General features: G+C 36.1%; 1 protein-coding gene across 3 annotated transcripts in view; it reads left to right on the forward strand.

The window, feature by feature from the left end:
• Positions 1 to 21,972, forward strand: part of MPPED2 (metallophosphoesterase domain containing 2) — a 150,103-nt gene that overhangs the window by 82,547 nt on the left and 45,584 nt on the right. The gene's annotated exons all lie outside the window — the stretch shown is intronic.

Below are 21,972 nucleotides of genomic sequence, written 5' to 3' on the forward strand. Positions count from 1 at the left end.
AGAGAAATATTATTTGTAAGTACCGTGTTTCCCTGAAAATAAGACCCAACCAGAAAATAACCCCTACCCTGATTTTTCATATGGCTCGCAATATAAGACCTAGCCCAAAAATAAGCCCCAGTGAAGATTGTCATCAGCCCGGGGGTGGGGGGCACAAGAGGTGGCGAGCATGCGAGGGGAGACAGTGTACAGCAGTTCAGGTGTGTCTTAGTGTTGTAACTACTGCCCGCCCCCAAGCAGATGAATCCATTGAGTGGAGCCATATCTCAATGGGAAGCTTCAAAGTTAAGTAGATGGAATAGGAATAGGAATGGAAACTGCCATATACACTTTACTCTTTGGTTTCTGTTTTTCCCCCCAGTGTGTCTCTTTTTCTGAGAGCTATATGGAATTTTTACTGTAGATTCCCTCCCTGAATTTCCTGATGGATGGCATTAGTTTCATTAGGAATGATGTTGGTGTTGCTGAAAGAATATCTTTTTGTTTTACCATAAAAATAAAGAAAAATAAAGTCTGAAACTTCTGTGATTCTACACATGGTGTTTTACAATGTGTACTATTTGGTATTATTTGTACTCCTTGGTACAAATACACTTGAGCCATTTAAAGATAATGAAATATCAACATATCTTTTTTTTAGTTAAAAAAAAAAACATTGTAGGCTAAGTGGCCAAAATGAAATGGTTCCATTTTACAGAGGTGTAAAGGTGGAGACACACGCCTGCCACTCATTCAAATGGAGTGCTCACTTGTGCAAGTGGGAATGTGCATGCATGCTTTGCCTGCCACTTCCACGGCTCGGTTCCAAAAGGTTCAAGGCCCAGTAATAGACTGGGTGGATCCCTGATTTAGACAATGTATATTATTTTATTTATTAATCAAATGTATACATTGCCCATCTCACTACCTGATTCTGGCAGTTTATAAGTAGAAAAATCCCATAAAATCGTGACAAAAATAGAGTTGAAAAGATGGAGAGAATGCCCTCAAGCCACCAAACTCCCCTGTGGTTGCATCCCATTGTGGGATTTCCATGCTAGTTACAAAGCCAAGTCTTAATGCTCTCCTAAAAGTGGGCCAACCTCATCTCAGGGGGCAATATATTCCAAAAAGCAGGGGTAATGGCAGAGAAGTTTCTTCTTCCACCCCCCACCAATCATAATTCTTTAGCCAACAGACTTCTTAACGTGTCCTTTCTGCCTGACTGGACATGTTTTTTTAATCAGTACTTATTATTAACATCATCATTATTAACTTGAGATTCAGTTTGATGTAGTGGTTATGGCATCGGGTTAGAATAACAGAGTAACAGAATTGGAAAGGACTTTGGAGGACTTCTAGTCTAACCTTCTGCTCAAGCTGGAAGCCCTACACCATTTCAGACGAATGCTTGTCCCATTCTCTTCTTAAAAACCTTCAGTATTGGAGCACCCACAACTTCTCAAGGAAAGCTGTTCCACTGATTAATTGTTCTGTGAGTTCTAATTCCATGTTAGGCACAAAGCCAGCTAGCTGACCTTGGCAGGAAAGCAGTGGCAAACTTATTCTGAAAACGTATTGGCAAAAAAGCTGAATGGACATGTCCAGACAATTCCCAGGAATCAACACTGACTCAAAGATGCATAGAAACAATTATCAACTTACTATAGCTATAATAAAGAAATGTCAATCTATATTCATGATTAGTAATTTTTCTTCATACATCTAATGACCAAGATGATAAGTGCTCTGTAATAGAATTGGTTCATAAACAAAAACTTTGAATATAAAAGAGCATTTGTGCCTGTTTGTAGTTGGAACAACAGTGCATAGCTAACATATTTAAGGTTTATGTGCAATTTATTTAAGTAAATTTATTTATTTTTATTTCAAATCACTTTTGTCAAGTTTACTTCACTGTGGTCTTGAGAATTCATCTACCGATAGAAATTTAATCTATTGACCATTAGGACGAAATTTTCCTTAAATTGAACTCCTGTTAGATTTATGAAGACTTTCATGTTGTTTTCTTGGCAACAACATAAACCACCTGTCCACATAGCAACCTGGTATAGCCGTTTTGGTTTTTTTGAGACCACCCAAGATTAGCAAAGTCCGGCCACTTACTGTAGACATTGGTAATTAAAAGCTCATCAAAAATAGTCAGTGGTACCTGTGACCATGGGATGCTGCAACGGTGTAAGTGTGAGAAATGGTCATAAGTCACTTTTTTCAGTGCCGGTATAACTTTCAACTATTACTAAACGAATGGTTATAAGTCAAGAACTACCTGAATGTTTGATTGCTTTCAAGATTCAAGGTCTTTCACTTTCTCCCTTACTTTATAGCTTAGTCTAAAATAACCAGTTTTGCTTTGGTGTTTGTCACAATTTTTCATATTATTTCTCATAGTAGGAACTAAACTAAAAGGCTGCAATTGTTTTCTTACTTCATTTGCAATTATGTTTTAGTACAAATAGCCATAAAGTTGTTACTGCTTTATGCTGCTATCTGCCTTTCTCTTTACACTGTCAGAAAAAACATAAAGTTTTTTTTTCCAATTATAAATTGTGTAATGCATCGTGGATTTTGCTGACAGTCTTCGTGTTCGCGAAACAGAGAGCAAATTAACAGCAGATATTGAGTTGTTGGATTAGAAAAACCAATCGGCAACTCGCACCGTAAGGCTTCAGTTATGCTTGATAGGGAGAATGGCTCCCCTGTCTTTTATTTTCATAGTCTTACTTAGCAATTAACTAAAGCCTTTTAAAAATGAAGTAGAAATTACCAAGTTCAGCAATAATGTTTTTCATATCTACTAATCTGAAGGGGCACATAATGATGTTTCTATACCATTTTGTCAGAAATTGGCATTCTTTAATAGAAAGCAACAGTTCTAGGGGAAAAAAGCACTGGGAAAGAATGAGGTCTTGTGTCTCTGTGTTAAACAAATATACACACGCTCATAACATAGTTATGTTTAAAGGCCCCAGGTCTTATTTCATTTTTCTTGGCTTTTGTCCTTCAACCCTCTCATTATAAAATTGAAGATTGTTATTCCCTCAGGTCTAAAATTACCAGCGTTTGTTGACATTTTTTTGCCTCTATGGGAATGTCACTGACTTCTTTTAAATCTTGCTGAGATCAGTTGACTTTTAACGTTAACAGTTCTTCTATTTGAAAATGAAATGAAAACAGAAATTGTAAACAGAAAGATGTCTATTTAAAAAACCATTCATCTTGGTCCAGATTTTTGTATGTCCTCTAGCACACACATCAACTTCTTTCGCATGTGCTTTTCTTTGAGTAGAGGGATTCAAAGAAACATAGATGGGGATTGATCCCTCATGGAGTTAACAGACATGCATATTAAATCTCTGAAACAAAGTGCTAATAGCGCAGTTTCCCTCATAGGCTTAATTAGGAAATAGTGAGCAGTGAGGTACTGCTTCAGACTTCCTATATTTACCACAAAAAAGATACTGTTGCTTTGAGTTGGCCCCACCATTCTCAAAGGTGGAGATTAGAGATGAAAAAGCTATAGTAGCTATAGTACTTTTACAGCTTTACTATGTCTTGTTTTTGGTTTCATTTTTTTCCTGTTCTTTCCCTCTCTCCTCCTAATCCTCTACACACACACACACACACACACACACACACACACACACACACACACACAGACGATTTTGTCTTTGTCTTTTTTTTCCTTCCTACAGGCTCTTCTTTCTTTTTTTCATTTATCAAAACAATATTTCTTCTGCATTGATTCCTTCAAACTATGTCTGGAAGCAAAGGCAATCAAATTAACTAATATTTTACTTTTGCGTGAGATATGCTTACAAAGAAGGAAATAAACTGTCATGATTTAATTTGTATTCTCCAGTTGATTCTCAGTGATTTAATTTTTTAGGGGTTTGTCTTTCTCCTTACAGTTTTTGGAGATTATATTGGAGAATCAGAGATTGAAAATTCCTATTATGCTGTCTTCTAAGTGCTGAATGGGTCTCAGTACTATCATCTTAAGTGCTTGTCCATTCTAATTTTAAATAACTCAAGCAATGTGGCTATGTAATTTCCTCTTGGAGACTGTTGCTCTGTGTAATCAATGTTACTGACAGGAATTTTCCATGATATACAGCCTACAATTCCTAGCTTTTAATTGGAGCCAGCTCTGGCCAAGATATGGGCTTGAAATGCTGTCTCTTCAAGAAGACAAAGTCTATCCTGCAGCAATATCACATGCCAGTGTCCCCCAAAATGATTTGCAAATACTCACTTTGTTTAATATTTAATGAAAATATAAATAATTTGCCTGCAGAACCTTCCAAGTGATATATAACATTTTTTAAAAAAAATACTACCATAGTACAATCAAATCTCAATTAAAAATAAGAAAAGGAGGAACATATTTTTAACACAATTTCCTGATGCTCAGCATATCTTCAGTGTCATTTTATTACTGTTTGCAATAATTTATTTCCTTGGTGTTGTCTCAAATATGTTGGTTTTGAAATTTTGAAATTTTTTAAAGTATTTGATGCAGTCCTTAAAAACAATGAGGAAGGAATATGACTTGCAAATAAAATAATAATTGCAATGTAGATCAATGCTACATAACTGTATAGGGCAACCAAATGCATATTTTTCATACTCTTTTTATTTATTTATTTATTTATTTGATTTGGCAATTGTTTACAAGATAATAAGTATAAGTGTATACATAGTTGTGAATACATGAAATGGGTACATATAAGAAAAATAAAAGAAGAATAAGAGAAACAATAGGACAGGGACGGTAGGCACGTTGGTGCGCTTATGCACTTTTCTGAAAGCAGGAACTGCAGGCTTATCACAGTGCCAGTATCAGAGTTGTCAACAGTTTGGGAATGTCACAGGGGGAAAAACCCCTTGCCCAACAACCTCCAAAAGCAGGGAATCTCTCTCTATATAATCCCAGGGGTGGGATTCAAATTTTTTAACAACCGGTTCTGTGGACGTGGCTAGGTAGGCGTGGCTTTTTTGCAGCAACCTCCCCACACTCTATTTTTGAGTCCCCTGGGCCTCAGGGAAGCCTCCTGGGGGGAGAGTTTTTGCACCCAGGAAGCTTCTCTGAGGCCCAAAAAGGCAAAAAAAAAATGGAGCATGGGGGGCATGCAGTACACTTCTCCACGCGCCCCTTTTTGCCTCCTGGGCCTCAGGGAAGCCTCCTGGGTGAAGCAGTAAGACAGCAAGGGGGATCCTGGCACAGCTGGTCGTCGGAACAGCTAATCATCGGGAAGAAAAGAAAAAAAGAAAAATCTTAACTAGGTGACTGGGCGAGGGAGAATACAGTCAGCAATGTTGGGCATAAACGCAATGTGGCGCATGCATGATAAGGACTGACTGGGCAAGGAGGGGAGGGGCAGATGGAGAGGGGCGGGGCCAGCCAGAGGCACGATTTGCCAGTTCTCCGAACTGCACATAATCATAACAACCGGTTCTATAGAACTCGTCCGAACTAGTAGAATCCCACCCCTGCATATACTGTATCTAGAGCTGTAGATTTGTAGAATAGGCTTCCTATACATCTCTCCTTCACAGCTATGACTTTCTCAGAAAAGATCTAAGGATTGCAATAAATAAATACACAGAAATAGCTTTCCTGAATAGACTCTCACATCATTTTAGGCAGAATCCATTATCTTCATGTTTGAAGGAAAGAAAAATTACTACCATTTGGAAGAAGGAGAATGAGCTTTGTGGCATTCCAATACAGTTCAACAATTCCCCATGCTCAAAAAGAACAGAAGTTTATAGCCAGGAATGCTAAACTGTGATAAGTATTATATCCTGTAAATGTTACTTAGTTAAAAAAAAAAGTTGATATGAATTTTGTTGGAGATAGGTTGAATGTGTCTGATGTTGAATGGACCAGGGAACTATTCACACACAGCACCTTATAGATGTACTATAGTGTTATTTTGGTTGATCTTTTAATCTCATTTGTAAGCTACTGCCATTAAATTATAGCAAGAATTTTATCAGAGCCATGCATTTGTACAAGACCTCAGTGCATCTTTGGATTATCAACTGCCTTGTATTTTATTTCACTGGGCAAGCATGTCTTATTGATAATCTTTACAAAATCAGTTAGCTTTGGGGCTGAAAAAATTCTTTGTTTCATCATATACATGGAAGCCACAATGTTAAAAATTTGTAAATATAAAAATGTTATCTCTCTATGTTATTTTTGCTATAGTTACATATACACACACAAACGTGTTTGTCATCACAGATAAAGCTTCTGTGTCCTACTCTTGTTTGAAAAAAAACAATTACAAATGTAATATAAATGACTTGGTTGGGAGTCTTGGTCTGTGTTTATTGCTCTTGGAGTTTGCTGTGTTCTGCTTGATTGGTGTTTCTAATATCTTCTGTCTGTTTCGTAGCTTTTTTTGTCTTGATTGGCTGGCAACATTGTGTTTCCTGTATTGGAGGCTTTTAGTGTGGCTTGGTTCCGAGTAAATGGACGGCTATCATTTATTAGGAAGCTAGGTTTCATCTGGGTGCCTGGTTGGGGTGTGTTTGAGCTGGAGGTATAAGGGGGAGGCTGTTTGTGCCCAGGTGTTTGCCTGGCTTGTGGTGTGGATATTTTTTGTTTTGTTTGAGAGTGCAGGCTTCCAGATAATTGACAGTCTGGTGGAGTCATCTCTTCTATGGAGGCACTAAAAGCCTCCAATACAGCCAATCAAGACAAAAAAAGCTACGAAACAGACAGAAGATATTAGAAACACCAATCAAGCAGAACACAGCAAACTCCAAGACAACTAAATACCATACATATAAATACCCGCAAAAACTTAAGAAAAAATATATATAGATATATGTAGGTCTAGGTGTGTTCGGGTCTTTTCCTGTGTAAGATTAAGAATATCTTGGCGACGTTTTGGCGAGGTCCCACTCGCCATCCTCAGGCACTGCTTGCACTGGCACGAAACTGAAAGCACCAGCCTGAAGATGGCGAGTGGGACTTCGCCGAAACATCGCCAAGATACTTTTAATCTTACATGGGAAAAGACCCGAACACACCTAGACCTACATACCTGTACCTGTGAAAATCTACAGAAACAAGTATATGTATGTATGTATGTATGTATATATGTATGTATGTATGGTATTCCGCTTTGTTCGAGTATTTTCCCACGTCATTATAGTTGTGCTTTTAAAGTTGTAGCAACGTTTCAGCAGAATCTCATCTGCCATCATCAGGCTTCTGTATTGTGTTCGTCTGTATTGTGTTCTGTATTGTGTTTGTCAGACGAACACAATACAGAAGCCTGATGATGGCAGATGAGATTCTGCAACGTGCTACAACTTTAAAAGCACAACTATAATGATGTGGAAAATACCCGAACAAAGCTGAATACCATACATGTAAGTACATGCAAAACTTAAGAATATATATATATATATATATATATATATATATTTATATATATTATATATATATATATATATATATACATTAATATATGGTGTTCGGCTTGGTTCGGGTATTTTCCCACATCATTATAGTTGTGCTTTTAAAGTTGCAGCGACGTTTCGGCAGAATCTCATCTGCCACCATCAGGCTTGTGTAATGTGTTCATCTGTGAGTCAGGCTTCACAGCCGTTTCTGTTTTAAATTTGGTGCTAGCCTACTGCTGTGTTAGAATGGTTTTTTCTTCATCCTGATTGGTTTAAAAGCACAACTATAATGACGTGGGAAAATACCTGAATACCATACATATAGATACCGTGAAAACTTAAGAAAACTTTTATATATATATATATATATATTTACAAAATGTAATCTATTCAGTTTTAATTAAACAATATAATATAAAACTTTTCTAGAAGAAACAATCCAGTATGATATTTCATCGGGATGAAATACCTTTTTTCCTTTGATTCCTTGATCCTCTTGATTCTTCTGTATTTCATTGATGGCAGAAGCCCTCTGGAATAATGAGGGATTTGGTATTAGAAACTGAAGGCTGAATAGGCTTTAATAAAAATGGACTCCCACAATGTCTAGTAGGAATATGAAATTTTGTTCTAAATATTCTTGCTAATTAGAACACAACTCTAGGTCCAAATGTTTGGCCCTGAAGAACTATTTCTTGGTTAGAAGTGTGGTTTTTTGTTTTTTTTTAACTTAAGAGCTTTGCTATAACACATGACAATTTCTGTAACAATCCTGTTCCAAAATATTAATTTGGCCAGGTTTACCATATTCATATATCTAAGCAGCTAATATCACCAGTTGGTGTGGTTCCTGTGGAAAACATTGGTATTCCCAATAACGGTTGCAATGCATTGTTAAACTGAACTTCAATTAGGCTTATACAGGTCGTCCTCAAATTATAACCCTTCGTTTAGAGGACTACCTGTAGTTCCACTATAGGGGGAGCAGGGGCACTCATTCATTCTTGCACATTTACAGTCTTCTTATACAGCCGTATAAATGGCAAGCTTGTCGAATTTGTTTCTCTGGCTTAATGAAAGAAGCAAACCAGCATCTCCTTTCAGGGCTTTGTACTGAAATATTTCATTGAGAACAGAACGTGACAGTCTAGCCAGTGAAAACCTACCCTCATCTAGTGTTTCTAGCAAAGTCTTGCTGAGATGTATGGCCTGTTATTGTATGTTTATTCAGGCATCAATCACAATCAAGTCTCTTGCCAGTTCATCAGTAAAGGCATTGTAATCCTATTTTTATCAGTTCCTTCCTGTTCACCAGACAGTTAAAGTAGCATGAGCAGGAGTCAGAAATATCTTAATGGATTTGGTTCCCAGAGATATCAGTGGCCTGAGGAAGAATTTTGTTGAAATTTCTTCCTGACCTGATAGTACAGAGAAGTAAAGAGCAAGGTGTAGAAAGAGGGCATGCATGACAAGACAGAACATTGGACAGCAGATCCATCCTAATGATAGAATGACTAGGCTTTAAAGAAAATTGGACTATTTAAGAGTAACATCTAATTTTCACAGCTTTCTTATTTTTTTTGACTTATATATTTGTTTGCTGCACTTCTCTACCATTTATTTACAGTCACTCTAAATAATAATTTTATTTATTAGTTTGACTTTATATAAAACAGATTTAGGTTCTTATGAAGAAGCCTGGGTTTAAACTGTAACAGAATACATATGGTAATCAGTTCTCCACTTGCTGCACCCTTATTGTATAACATAGAAAACTGTTGGGCCATATGAAGCAGATGAAGCAATTGTCCATTGGCCTTTTCACTATTTTCAATGCAAGGAATATTCCATGTTCTTTAATCAGATTAGAATAAGAGAAGAATAGAAAAGAAAAATGAAAATTCATAGCACAAGAAAGAAAAAGGTCTGTTATTCCTGCTGAAAAATAAATAAATAAATATTGCTTATTCTCACATTATCTGGTTATTCCTAATATCCTTGTCTATGATACTGGAATTTCTCTCATACTTTGTAATATGTAGTTGAGCATTGCTATTTTTCACTTTGAACAATTAGAGGAATCTAAAACTAAGCCTATTCATTTCAGGTTGGATAATTCCTGCTTCTTAGATTTGCTTTTTTTTTTAAACTGAATTTTGAAAACATTATTCTAAGTATGTTTTGAAAGCATATACAATTGTGACATCTTAATGTGAATTTGTGCTCTTTATAAATTAAAAATACTTTAGTCATAAGAGTGTGAGATATTCAGTTCTAAAGCAAGAATTTGCTGTACATGTACAGGTAAAGAAGCAGCCTCTCTTCTTGGAGGTAAAGTACAGGTAAAGAAGCAGCCTCGATTCTTGCAAAATAGTTGTACAAGGCCAGGAAAATGGATGTACAAGACAAGAAGGCAGTGACAGGTTGGAGATATGTGATCACGCCCTATTGTTGTCTTCTTATACAATGGCTTCTTTAAGGAATCTCCAGCAGGTAGAATGAGCACACTCATGTCAAGGCCAAAGCATGTTTCTTGCTTTGGAGTCAAATAGTTCACAAATCTACTTGGTTTTCTTGCTAAACATCATAACAGTACTTCTTAGGTTTATTTAGTTTCACTGGCATTATAATAACAATTAATTCACATACATATAATTATTTTCTGTTGACTGTCATTGAGAATACCTGTTCATTTTCGTGGATTTTAAAAATTGATTTTAGTATTGTGTGAAATTGTATTAATTCTTCACAGAATAGTCTATATTAGAATGAAAACATGATATATTTATATAGAAAATAAGCTTTAACAAAAAGGCAAGGAATTTTACCTTTTTAATTAGAGACTTTCTTTAATTTCCTTTAATTTCAGTGAAGGTGAGTTTCACTGATGGCTAGATTTCAAGATTAGCCCAGTAGATCTCTCTCCCCCTCTCTCCCCCTCCCTCTCCCTTTCTGTGTGTGTATGCGGGGGGGGTGGAGTAGGAAAGTATTAGGTAAATGAAAAAGAGAGAGACAGAGATACTATTTCCAAAAGTATCACAATCAATTTTTGAAATTATGAAAGTTTTTGAAGAGTTTGTAGTATATATCACAAATGGGTTTAGGTACCGGATATACTTCTGAAATCCTTCCTTCCTTCCCATTTAAACTAAACTTATTATATTAAATTACAAAACAAAATTGCATTTTACATATGAAAAATAATAACTGTTATCTTTACAATATATCAATAAAGTCAGCACAACTTAATTTGCTTTCACAGATAAGCTTTGTAAAGCACAACACTGCATCCATGATAAGGATAATCTCTTATTGAATCCAGATTTACATCTTGAAGTTGATTCCTTGTGCATTATATACATATGTCTTTGTCACAGATTGTGATGGTACTCAGTTCTCAATACAGGCCACTTGGAATATGTCATAGAAGTCTCCACCTGGTATCTGGAAGCCATAAGAGTCTGGATGGGAAGAACAGATTTAAGCTTAGCAAGACAAAGTGGCTGTTGGTTCAGAACATACTTAAATCTGGGACAATACCAGATTTAGTTCTCAGTGGGATTGCTCTCTCCCAGAGAGAGTCAGTGTTGAATCTTGAGAAATGTCCGAACAATTGGAAGATGTAGCTAGGAAGGCTTTCATTCAGATGCACTTTCAGTGCCAGTTGAGAGTCTTCAATGCAAGAAATGCTTGCAACTGTGACTCATGACCTTGTAATGTTGTGGCTATACTTGGGACCACATTTGAAGAAATTACAGCTGATATAAGATGCAACTTGCACATTTGCTAATTGGGACCAGCTGGTTTAAACATATAACACAAGTATTACATTTAGACATAAAATACTAGTATTGCACAAGCTGAATTGGCTGCCAGCTTCTTTCTAGGTTCAATTCAGGATTAAATTATCATCTTTAAAATCATTCATAGATTTCTACTTTCAGGAAGCTATTAAAAACCCGACTCTTCCTGTCTGACATGAGATAAATATTGATATCGAACTGATGACTAGATCGTATGAGATGGAATTTATTTTTATATCGTTGATTAGGTTTTTCTATAGATTAAGCAATTTTCTATAGATAAATCAATTAACGGGCACAAATTGCTAGAATCTGCATAAAAGATTCTGCAATAAGGTATCTCTCACTAGCACACAGACATTGTGGGTTAGTGCAGGATGCATAAATGATTATTTGTACCATAATTGTTAAAGAATCCATATATCATTATGAGAAACTTCCTTTTGATTGTAGCATTTCTTGTTACTAAAAATATGAGCTGCAGAGAGCAAGCTTAGTAATTTATGGCAACGGTTGATTCCCTGGTTTTCATTCTCAGGACTGCATTCCTCAATAAACATGTCAGTTCTTCAAAACCATAACCTTGAAGGTAGCTGGAGAATCTTAGTTTCAAGTAGTACATCGAATTTGATTATTCTGTGTTTCCCTCTGGAAAACCACCATAGTAAGATATTCTGAACATGCTAGTCAGACTTGCAGAGCTCTGTGGAATTATATTTCAAGGCTTGTTGTCCCCTGGTTTAGGATCCCAGTAAGCAGTGAAATTGCAGCAACTTTGTTGAGCTAAATTAGACACAGATTTAAAGTTAACACTGCCTGCAGCATAATAATAAAGACTCACCTGAAGAAAGACAAGTGGGAGGGAAAGTATTGAAATTAAAGACTTTTTGTTCTTTCTAGTTACTTTCATATTATTACTATAACAAAGCACAAGAGAATTTCCTGTTCTCTTGGAAAACTGCCTTCTCTGAAATATTTTACCAAACTTCAGCAAAAAGACTACAGTCAAATAAGACTCAGATTAACATTCCAAACAATGCTGGTTTGTGCTAAAATATTCAACAGTTAGTAATCTATCATTAACTATAAAAAAACGTTTTAAAATCGTATATTCCATAGTTAAATTGCAGGCAGTTTTGTAGGGTTCATTGGTTTGTTTATATCTGGGACTGGAACCAAACTGGCTTTCTAATACAGTTATAATATTCCCAGTTTCTTAGCCATAGATTTTGGAATGGCAAAGAACTGTGCCATTGTACTGACTCCAACAGAAACCCCTTATAATATAAATGGCATTCCTTCAATTAACAGTTATTAATAACCATCCATATATTACCCCATCCATGGTTAAGGTAGGGATGGGCAGGATGGAAATGATTAGGGGAAATAGGATGGAAAACATTGAGGATGAAAACCTATTCCTGTTCCTGATCTATTGATTCTGTGGAGGCTGTTTAATATTTTTAATGTCAAGCTTATCCAACAAAACTGTATCAACTGTAACAATAAATGAGGAATTGTATACAGAATTTGATGCAATACTATATTGAGCATATTGCAGGATCTCATTTATTTTGTTGGGAATCTATTCAATGTATTAAATACATTTGAATGCACATTCCTTTGAAAGTAATGATCGTGTATAGCCAAATTGTCAGCTTTATCAGGTAGACCAGACAGGAAACATGACCAGATAAGCTAATTCTACTTTATTATAAAGCTACAATACATTAACAGATTCTTGGAAGTCTGAAAGTACAGATCTTTTGCCAGCTACTTTACAGCCCAAGAAACTAGGGGGCTGTGGGACTACATTGTCTTTTATCTGACCATTCCCTAGACAGCATTTCTTCACCATGTGCCAAGATATTTCCTACATATCATCACACCAATGTTTATATTTTCTATTTTCTATATTCTCTTATTTCATCTGGCCACCAACCCATATGCAGATAGAAGCTTCCTTCTGCATATAGTTTTATCTGATCCAAGCATATTCTTTTAGAAAAGAGAAAAACTCTGTATGATGGGAGAAGGTAGTCATATCTAATTATCCTTTGTTTCAAATAGAATATCAGAATAATCAGGTTTTAAGTCAAATATAGATATATAATACCGTGTTTCTCACATAATAAGGCCGGGCCTTATTTTTTTTTGAGCCCTGAAAAAACGGCTAGGCCGTCTTTTCGGGGTAACTTAATTTCCCCCTTTCATCCTCATCTAGAGCGCCGCGGGCAGCCTCGCCACCAGCCGCTCCTAACGGGCGATCATAGCGAAGCGCAGAGAGCTCCCTACTCCCACCAAACACCTTTGCTGCAGACCCAAGACCTTTGGCACCTGCCTCTGTTGCTTTCCTTCTGCCCATTCCGCTGCCGTTTGGAGTGCCGTTGGAGCTGCTGCCGCCGTTTGGAGCTGCCTCTGCCGTTTGGAGCTGCCTCTGCCGTTTGGAGCCGCCGCCGCCGTTTGAAGCTGCCGCTTCGCTTGGAGCACTACCGCTGTTTGAAGCACCACCGCCACTCCAAACACGGCGGCAGCTCCAAACACGAAGCGGCAGCTCCAAACGTGACGGCGGCACTCCAAACGGCGGCGGCGGCTCCAAACGGCAGAGGCAGCTCCAAACACGGAAGCGGAGCCACCGCCGCCGCTTGGAGCTGCCGCCGCCTGTTTGGAGTGCCGTTGGAGCTGCCTCTGCCGTTTGGAGCCGCCGCCGCCGTTTGAGTGCGCCGTTCACGTTTGGAGCTGCCGCTTCTGTGTTTGAGCTGCCGCCGTGTTTGGAGTGGCAGTGGTGCTCCAAACAGCGGTAGTGCTCCAAACGCGAAGCGGCAGCTTCAAACGGCGGCGCGGCGGCTCCAAACGGGGCGGCAGCTCCAAACGGCGGTGGCGGCTCCAAACGGCAGAGGCAGCTCCAAACGGCGGCGGCGGCGGCTCCAAACGGCAGAGGCAGCTCCAAATGGCGGCAGCAGCTCCAAGGGCACTCCAAACGGCGGTGGTAGCTCCAACGGCACTCCAAATGGCAAGTCCCCCCACCCTTCCCCTATTTTGCATGTTTTAAACTAGGCCTAAATTTGGGGGAGGGGCTAATTTGATTTTATGCCTAGAAAACATGCTGGGTCTTCCTATTGGTGGAGGCCGTATTGTTGGAGAAACACGGTATATCATATAGAATATCAGGTTTAACTTAAATAGATCTGGGTAGTTAATCAGTTCCTAGAAAAATCTTGTTTTAACTATTGTCAGTGGTGATTTCAATCTATTTGGCGCCAGATAAATAGCATTTTTATTACTGAGTGAAAGGAATCTATTTCTGTGAGAGAGGGATCATAAAACTCAAAGAACTATTATAGCAACCAATCTGACCTAAAGCAAACCTCAGAGTTATTATAAAAACTGTCAATAATTTTCATGATTTACAATCTAGATTTATGCAGAAACTTTTTTTTCCCTTGGAAACAATGTTCATATATTTCAGACGTTGGACTAATCCCATGAGTCTTTTTGAAAGAGTTTCTCTTGATGATATTTACTTCCTTAGTTTTTATAAATTTGGTTTCTTGGTAAAATATCTTGTGATAGTAAATAGTATAACTGCATTCCTGTGTTACGCATACCTAGTTGCTTTTTTGCCATATTTCCAAAACTTGAAAATAACAGTTGTTTGCAGTTTTGGTATCTCCAATGGGAGTTTCCATTATGGTTCTAAATTTTTAAAAGTAATTTTAACAGTAAAGACAAAAAATAAATATAGAAAATGAATGCATATCAATATAAATTGTAAGAGATTAAGTTATCCTCACATAATTCTAAGAGCCGTTACTAAAGGCAATGTATTATGTTAAAAAGTAATAAAAGTCCAACTGATAAACTTTGAATAAACTAATTAATTTATGCAAAGAAACAAGAATTCTGTTGAACTTAAAAAGCATTTTGTTGAACTAAAAAGTTTTCTTTCATCAGTACCCATGTGTCCTATATGTTTTAGAACACTTATTACTGAAGTAACTAATCCATCTGTTTGAATTAGTTAAGGACAAGTTAACAGATGCCCTAAATTGCACTGTAGCCTCCAAAAAACAAAACCTTTTGATTCAGGTCTACATGAGAGTATTTCATCATAACACATTGTAGATGGCAGAATGAAATGAAATGGAAATATTATACAAGGTCTCCCTTTAGGCTTTATTTTAACCCAGGGTGTGCTATGGGCTGCACTGATGACCAAGACCTTAACTTAAATTTGCGAAGTTGGAGAAAAAGCAACATAAAATATTGTATAAAAAGCCTATTGGAACAACTTTTTAAAAATATGGACTAGAAATGCTCACATATTTAAATTGAAAACATTTTTTTAAAATTCTTTTAGATTCTTTTTTTTTTAGTTACAGCACTAAAAGAGAAGCGGAAAGAGCTCATTTTAGTATAATAATTTTAATTGATTCTATTGTTTTACAGTTTCACATTAGACAATGAAAGTTTTTTGCATTCTTTTTTTTAACAACCAACCTTTGCTACTAGTGAAACATAAGATATAAACAGGAATTCCAGTTTACAACACTAATTGTAGGGTTCTCTCTTCAAGATTAAAATAAGGTGTGCCTCTCACAGAGATAATATGCAATTAGGGGCAGCATGTCCTCAGTTGGGAGATGGTAGGCTTCCATCTCCTGCTTACAAACATTCCAGAGGAATCTAGCTTGTTCTTTTGAGAAATAAAATGCTGGACTAAGGTGGGCCTTGGTCTCAGCCAATAGGATTATTACATTTTCTGTGTCAGTAGCTAAGGCAAATCGATAAGACTACAATAGTCACAACAGTTATTGCTCTAAAATTGGGATTTTTTATTTATATTACACAATTATCAAGGTTTAATGTGAGAAGGTTATTAGTTTGCTGCTTTAAGAAAGAGATGCATAGATGTGTATGTTGTATGTACTTGTATGCATTTGGAGAAAGTCTCATTTGAGAAGTCATCTTATTGTATAAGTTTACTATTGTTTGCGGAAAAGTTCCTGTGGAACAAATTTTGCTATATTTCAGTGCAATTTTACAACTGCAATCAGTGTTCAAGTTTGCTGTGTAGATTTACATTTGCTTATAATGACGAAGAGATAATGTTCAGAATGATAGTGCATATTAATGATTTCTTTGGAATGATAGTGCATATGAATTGGGCAGCTAAAACAAAATTGATGAAATAAAAATATAAACATTAGTCACTGAAATAGGCTTAGATGAAATAATGAATAATTCTAGTTATATGAAGCTACTGCATTCAGTAGTTAGAATTAGAAGGTAGGTTACATGATTATGATTTCAGAAATGAATTAAAGAAATGTTGTTGAAATGGCCTCTATACATTTAAAAAAATACATGTAGGAAATAACTAAAAAGGTTAGCACATTTCTGTAATATTTCAGGTAAGAGGAACATGGAATCTTCTCCATAGTTCCTATCATTTACACCTTTTTAGTATAGTAAATGCTTTTTTGATAATAATTTTGACATTGTAAATTCCAAACTTGTAAATTAAAAACACTATTGTGGATGAATTTTGACATCTATGATTTCTTATGTGATAAAGTTTAAAAAGTGAAATGCTTATGTTTTTCACCTTCATATATTAGATTTATAGTACAGTTCATGAAAGTGCGGATACCAGAAAAAGGCTTATTACCACCTTTAAAATAACATGGGCAATAATGTTACAGTTCTCTACAAATAATGATCATGAAATTCGATCAGAAAGTAATATGAGAGACAGGTGACCGTTTCTGTATCATTTTTAAAAATAGACTCATAAGTTGTTGTGTCTAACCACCCCATAATAAATTTTAACAATTATATAAATTGAAGGATAATAAATACACTGTAATTATACAGATTTTTAGGACATTACTCTAAACGTCTTTCAAATGGGTAGCAAGACTTGCAGTGGTCTTGCAAGGTGAAAATCTGTATGCAGTGTGGATACTGATAGACTTCACACTTATTTTCTTTTTTTAGCACACTTTTTTATTTTTCATTCAAACCATGTTTAGTCGATAAACTAGAGAATTAACAATGAGAGAATTCCTGATCCTTTGCAAATGATAAACGTTAAATGCTTTTCCATTTTTGCCACATTTCAGTTCTCAGAAAGGTTGTTTTCTTTGCTTTTACTCATCTATCACAGTGGCAATATACAGTGACATTTCTAACTGCTAGCATGGAAACAAGATAAAAAAGCATTCAGAACAACTGGGAAATTTTGTTTAGACAGAATGTCATACCTTCGTCTTCAGTGTAAATACTGTAGTTTTACCATGTCCAGTTTTATAACATCATTTTATGTAAAATTATATCAGAGTCTGGCTATGAGCAGGAAAAACTATGAAGCTTGTTGAATAAACTTATATTTATTCTGTAATTTAGGCATTCTTTCCATAACACTGCCATTTTATAATATGTAATAAATTTAAAAAGTTGCCTGGAAAAATAAAAAGTTCAAGTGCTCGAAAGAATGTTTAAAATGTGTGCCATCACAATAACTTTTTGAGAGTTGCAAAGGTTTTCAGACAAATGTGTTTTGGCTTATTTACGTTCTTGGGGATCAAGTTCAGGTTAGATAATTGCTACTTAGATTTGCATAGTAATCTAATACCAATATTTTAGGACAAAGGGGGAACTAGGACAGCTCCTGAATGAGCTTAGCTGCACATTTTCCTTAGCCATTCCATTCATTTCTATGACATATTAAAAAAAATGGTGGGGGGGAGACAACTTTCATCCCACTGCCAACCCTTTTATCTTTAAAGCATTCAGTTTCAGGAAATCTTTCTGCCTGGCCTACAGCTTTCAAAGAGTTCTCAGCATTATTCAGAAACTTCAACAATTTTGAGTGGATGTTCCTTTTTCTCACAGAAAAAGAAAATACCTTAGCAAAAATGTTTGTATTCTGAGTTATTCTACTTCCTGTTATTGAAAGCTTTGCATTGTTCAAAAAGAAGCTATGTTTATATACATTATAGTTAGGGATATGGCCAGGCCTATTGTTAAAAAAGATATTATGCAGCCATTTAGCACAGTGCGTCAGCCAGTCCATTGTAAAAGCGTCTTAGTAGTTAAATGAGACTTAGATTTAATGGGATTAAAAGGAAGAAAGAATTTCTTTTACCATACTCTAATGTTTTTTAGGTTAATGTTCTTAAAGGAATAATATTCCTGTGCAAGTAAGGAAATAAGAATAAGACATATTTTTGGCAACAGTTGTGAAGAAAGCACTACTTGTTTACATTAAGATTTCATAAATATCAGACAGAAAGATTGTAAAATGATGTCAGTGCTGAACACCGTCTGAGGTACAAGCCAAACAGCCAATATAGCAGGCTTTCTCCACATATTCTGCAGTTTTGGGATTGTAGATAAGCTTGATAAAGAGGGATTTAAATAATTGAAGGCCACGCCTGCAGTAGAGGTTGTTACCTTACTTCTATGGAATTGTAATAGTGCGAAGAAATTTATTTATCCTATCTATATGCCCATTCATCCATCTGAAATGCTTAATAGCATCTGAATATCTATAAATATCTATAAATAGCATCTGTGGAATCCCCATAAATCTACTTCAAGGGCCAGAGGACACTGGGAAGTAGGCAGGAAAGACCTAAAGTTATGCCTGAAAAAAATGATTGAGATTTAACAAGTTATGAAATAATCAAATAGTTATTCCTGTCCCTTTAAAAAAAAAAAGTTTTATTAGCCATTTATGTGGTTAAAAACAAACAAACAAACATACATTTTACAGTAAGCTTTGAGCGAAAGTTACACTTATACTTTTCTATTATTGACATGTTCTACCTTGTTACAATAACTTCTTCGTCCTTTTAGTGTCTTTGATTCTATGCGTATAAATTTACAATTAGTTACACGTCCCCCTTGTTTTCGATATATTGTCAAATTATCATATGTCACCTTTTCTTTAACCAATCATACCAGATATCCCATACCTTATAGTCACTATATTGATTGTTTTTTAAGAGTTTGATTAGTCTATCCATCTCAGCATACTTGTGTATTTTGTTGATTACCATGTTTCTGTGGGGGTTGTGCATTTCAAGCGAGAAATAAATATGGGTGTTTGATTAAGTTATTTGGAAAATATCTTTTTGTTTTCTCAAAAGATTTGATGCCTTATTTATCTTTAGAAATAACTAAGATTTTATATATGGGATAAGGACCAATCTCATCATTAGAGTGCACCTCAATTTTTAAAATCAACACATATACTACTTTTATCCTATTACCTTCTGCCAATAACAGCCTATGGTTTCAATTTAAAAATCTTAAAATATCATTTTGGAAGGTTTAGTTGCAATTTTATTTACATTTACACCATTTACTTCGTATGCTTTAAGCCATCTTTCAGATGTCAGAACTGATTGTCCTCTCAAGATACTTCATATTCATAAGTAAAACCACATAAAAGGTTACACCAAAGGGATTATAAAAACAATCACGTCGAAACAAAAAAATGTGTGACAAGTTAGCCAACTAAAAGAAGACATTTTAATTTAATTTGGAGGGGTTTTTTTGTATCTGTTTACCAGCATATAATCATCTGGATTTTTTGCAGCCCAGATACAGTAATCATAGTTGAAAACAGTACAATAAAAACATTAAGATAGCAGCAATGATAAATTAAACAGCACCAACAATTATCCAGAGCCTGGCTGTAATAAAAAGCTTGCCTAAAGGTTAACAAGATAAAGGCCAAACATACTGTATGTCTCCAAGGGGAGTAATGTATAAGTTTTTCATTTTATAGAAGTGGGTTCACACAAACTTTTTCTATCTATAAAAACACTTTCTGATATTATCTATCTATATTCAAGTTTTGGAATGGGTGCCTCTAGCCATGAAAGTTTGCATTAATGGTTACCAGCAAGAGCCTTCCTTTCCTTCTGAAGGAAGACAAATATTAAAACATCAGTTAACACATTATGCTTCTCATCTGGGACCCTTTGTAATTCTTCTTGCTTTTTCTTTTGTTTCTGATGTAGCCCTTCACAAGCTTTATGTGTTGTGTTTTCAGCTCAATCTTTGCTATAGCTTTTCTGACAGAATCCCTACAATTTTTTATGGTTGTTTTGTTTCCTCCTCCTTTCCATTTCCTATCAATGTCTCTTTCTTTTGACATTTTTAGGAAATCATGTGCATCTGCAATGGGTTGTTGTTTTTTGTTGGTGTTTTTTATTGAGATTCAACACTTTTTCTTCTGATAGGAAGCATTTGTGGTTGTGTCTTCATTTCCCATCCTTTCCAGATACCTTCCTCTTTCTGAATTTCAAGCACTGGAATTTGCTTACCTTCTGTTTGAGTTCATTGAAATCTGCACTTCCGAAATCCGGTATACAAATCTGACTGTGTTTCTTACAGCTACATTGATATCATAAATTCAAGAATAACTTTTCTTTATCCTAACTTATCCTAATTTTTTAAATTACATTTACTTTTTCAGCCAGTTCCTCTCTTTTTGGCAAGGTTTAGGTCCAGGGTACACTTCCTTATTCCTTCATTCCTTATAAAATTGTTATTAAGAGAGGAGAAGACTTTTTTGGACCTCTGACTCTTGACAGTTTTAGATTTTTAGCAGATACCACCATAATCTCTTATCATTATTATGTGTCTGTTTGAAAGTTTAGTCACCTAACTCAGAAAGGCTTTATTGCTATCATCTGTCTGCCCACATGGTCTCTGCCATAATAATATCATTTTTATTACCTTCACTGTCCCTTCTTAGCCAAACCCCTTAATGAGGATGTTGATGCTCCAGAATGCTCCCAACCTTTCCAGATTTGTGGACTGGCATTGGTGAAAGTAGGGATAGTTCCTCACAAGCAGCTCTATTTGTGCAAGCAGTGGACGCACATGCACGAATGGAGCTTCGCAAGCGCACAGGCCCATCACTCAAGCCTGGAACCGAGCCATGGCCCTGGGGTTGGGGAACCCTGCTCTAGAATTTGTATTTCTATGCAGAGACATGCCTTCTTTATGTATAGCATAACACTTCTGTCTTTTCTCCTGAGTACACTCGTTTTGTGTAAGCTTTAACCTTCCGGAGTTATGTTCCAATCAGTCATTCCACCCATTTTTAGTGTTGCTTAGGACATCATATTTGATATCCTGTGTTTGTTTGTCTTCTTTGGTGTAGAACATATGAGATTATAATCTATTGGCTTTGCTCTTATAGTTTTCTGGCTAATCTTGATGTCCCCCTCCACTCTCCTGCATCAAGGTGTGTTGCAATTTAGAATTGTTTTCCATTGCTCTCGTTTCCCGTCTCTTTCCAAAAAAGTAATACAATATAGGTTCTCTTCCAATAGGATGACAAATATCATATGTACTTTGCAGATCACCACATCCTTCATGTTCCATGCTGCTTAGAACTGCAAGTAGTCTACACACAGCAATAGTAACTGGGGATTGCTGAAACTGCTGTCACTAAGCAGCATAGCTATGTGGTCTCAGCATTGCAACTGCATTGCTTAGCGATGGAAATTCAGGTCCCAGTTACCATTGCTATGCGTATATTATTTGCAGTACTTGTAGATTACTTGCATTTGTCATTAAACAAATCACAAGTTGTTAAGCGAGAAGTTCCAGTGACCTCAATTTTCAACTTCCTACCAGGTTTCACATTAATTTCCTTGTGAGAAGCCAGTGGTGCAGTCACAAATTGTGATTGCATGACTGTGGAGAACTGCAATGG

The sequence above is a fragment of the Notechis scutatus genome, chromosome 1, assembly GCF_049901735.1.
Source record: "Notechis scutatus isolate UNSWTSFEM ecotype Mainland chromosome 1, rNotScu1.2, whole genome shotgun sequence".
NCBI classification, from domain to species: domain Eukaryota; kingdom Metazoa; phylum Chordata; class Lepidosauria; order Squamata; family Elapidae; genus Notechis; species Notechis scutatus.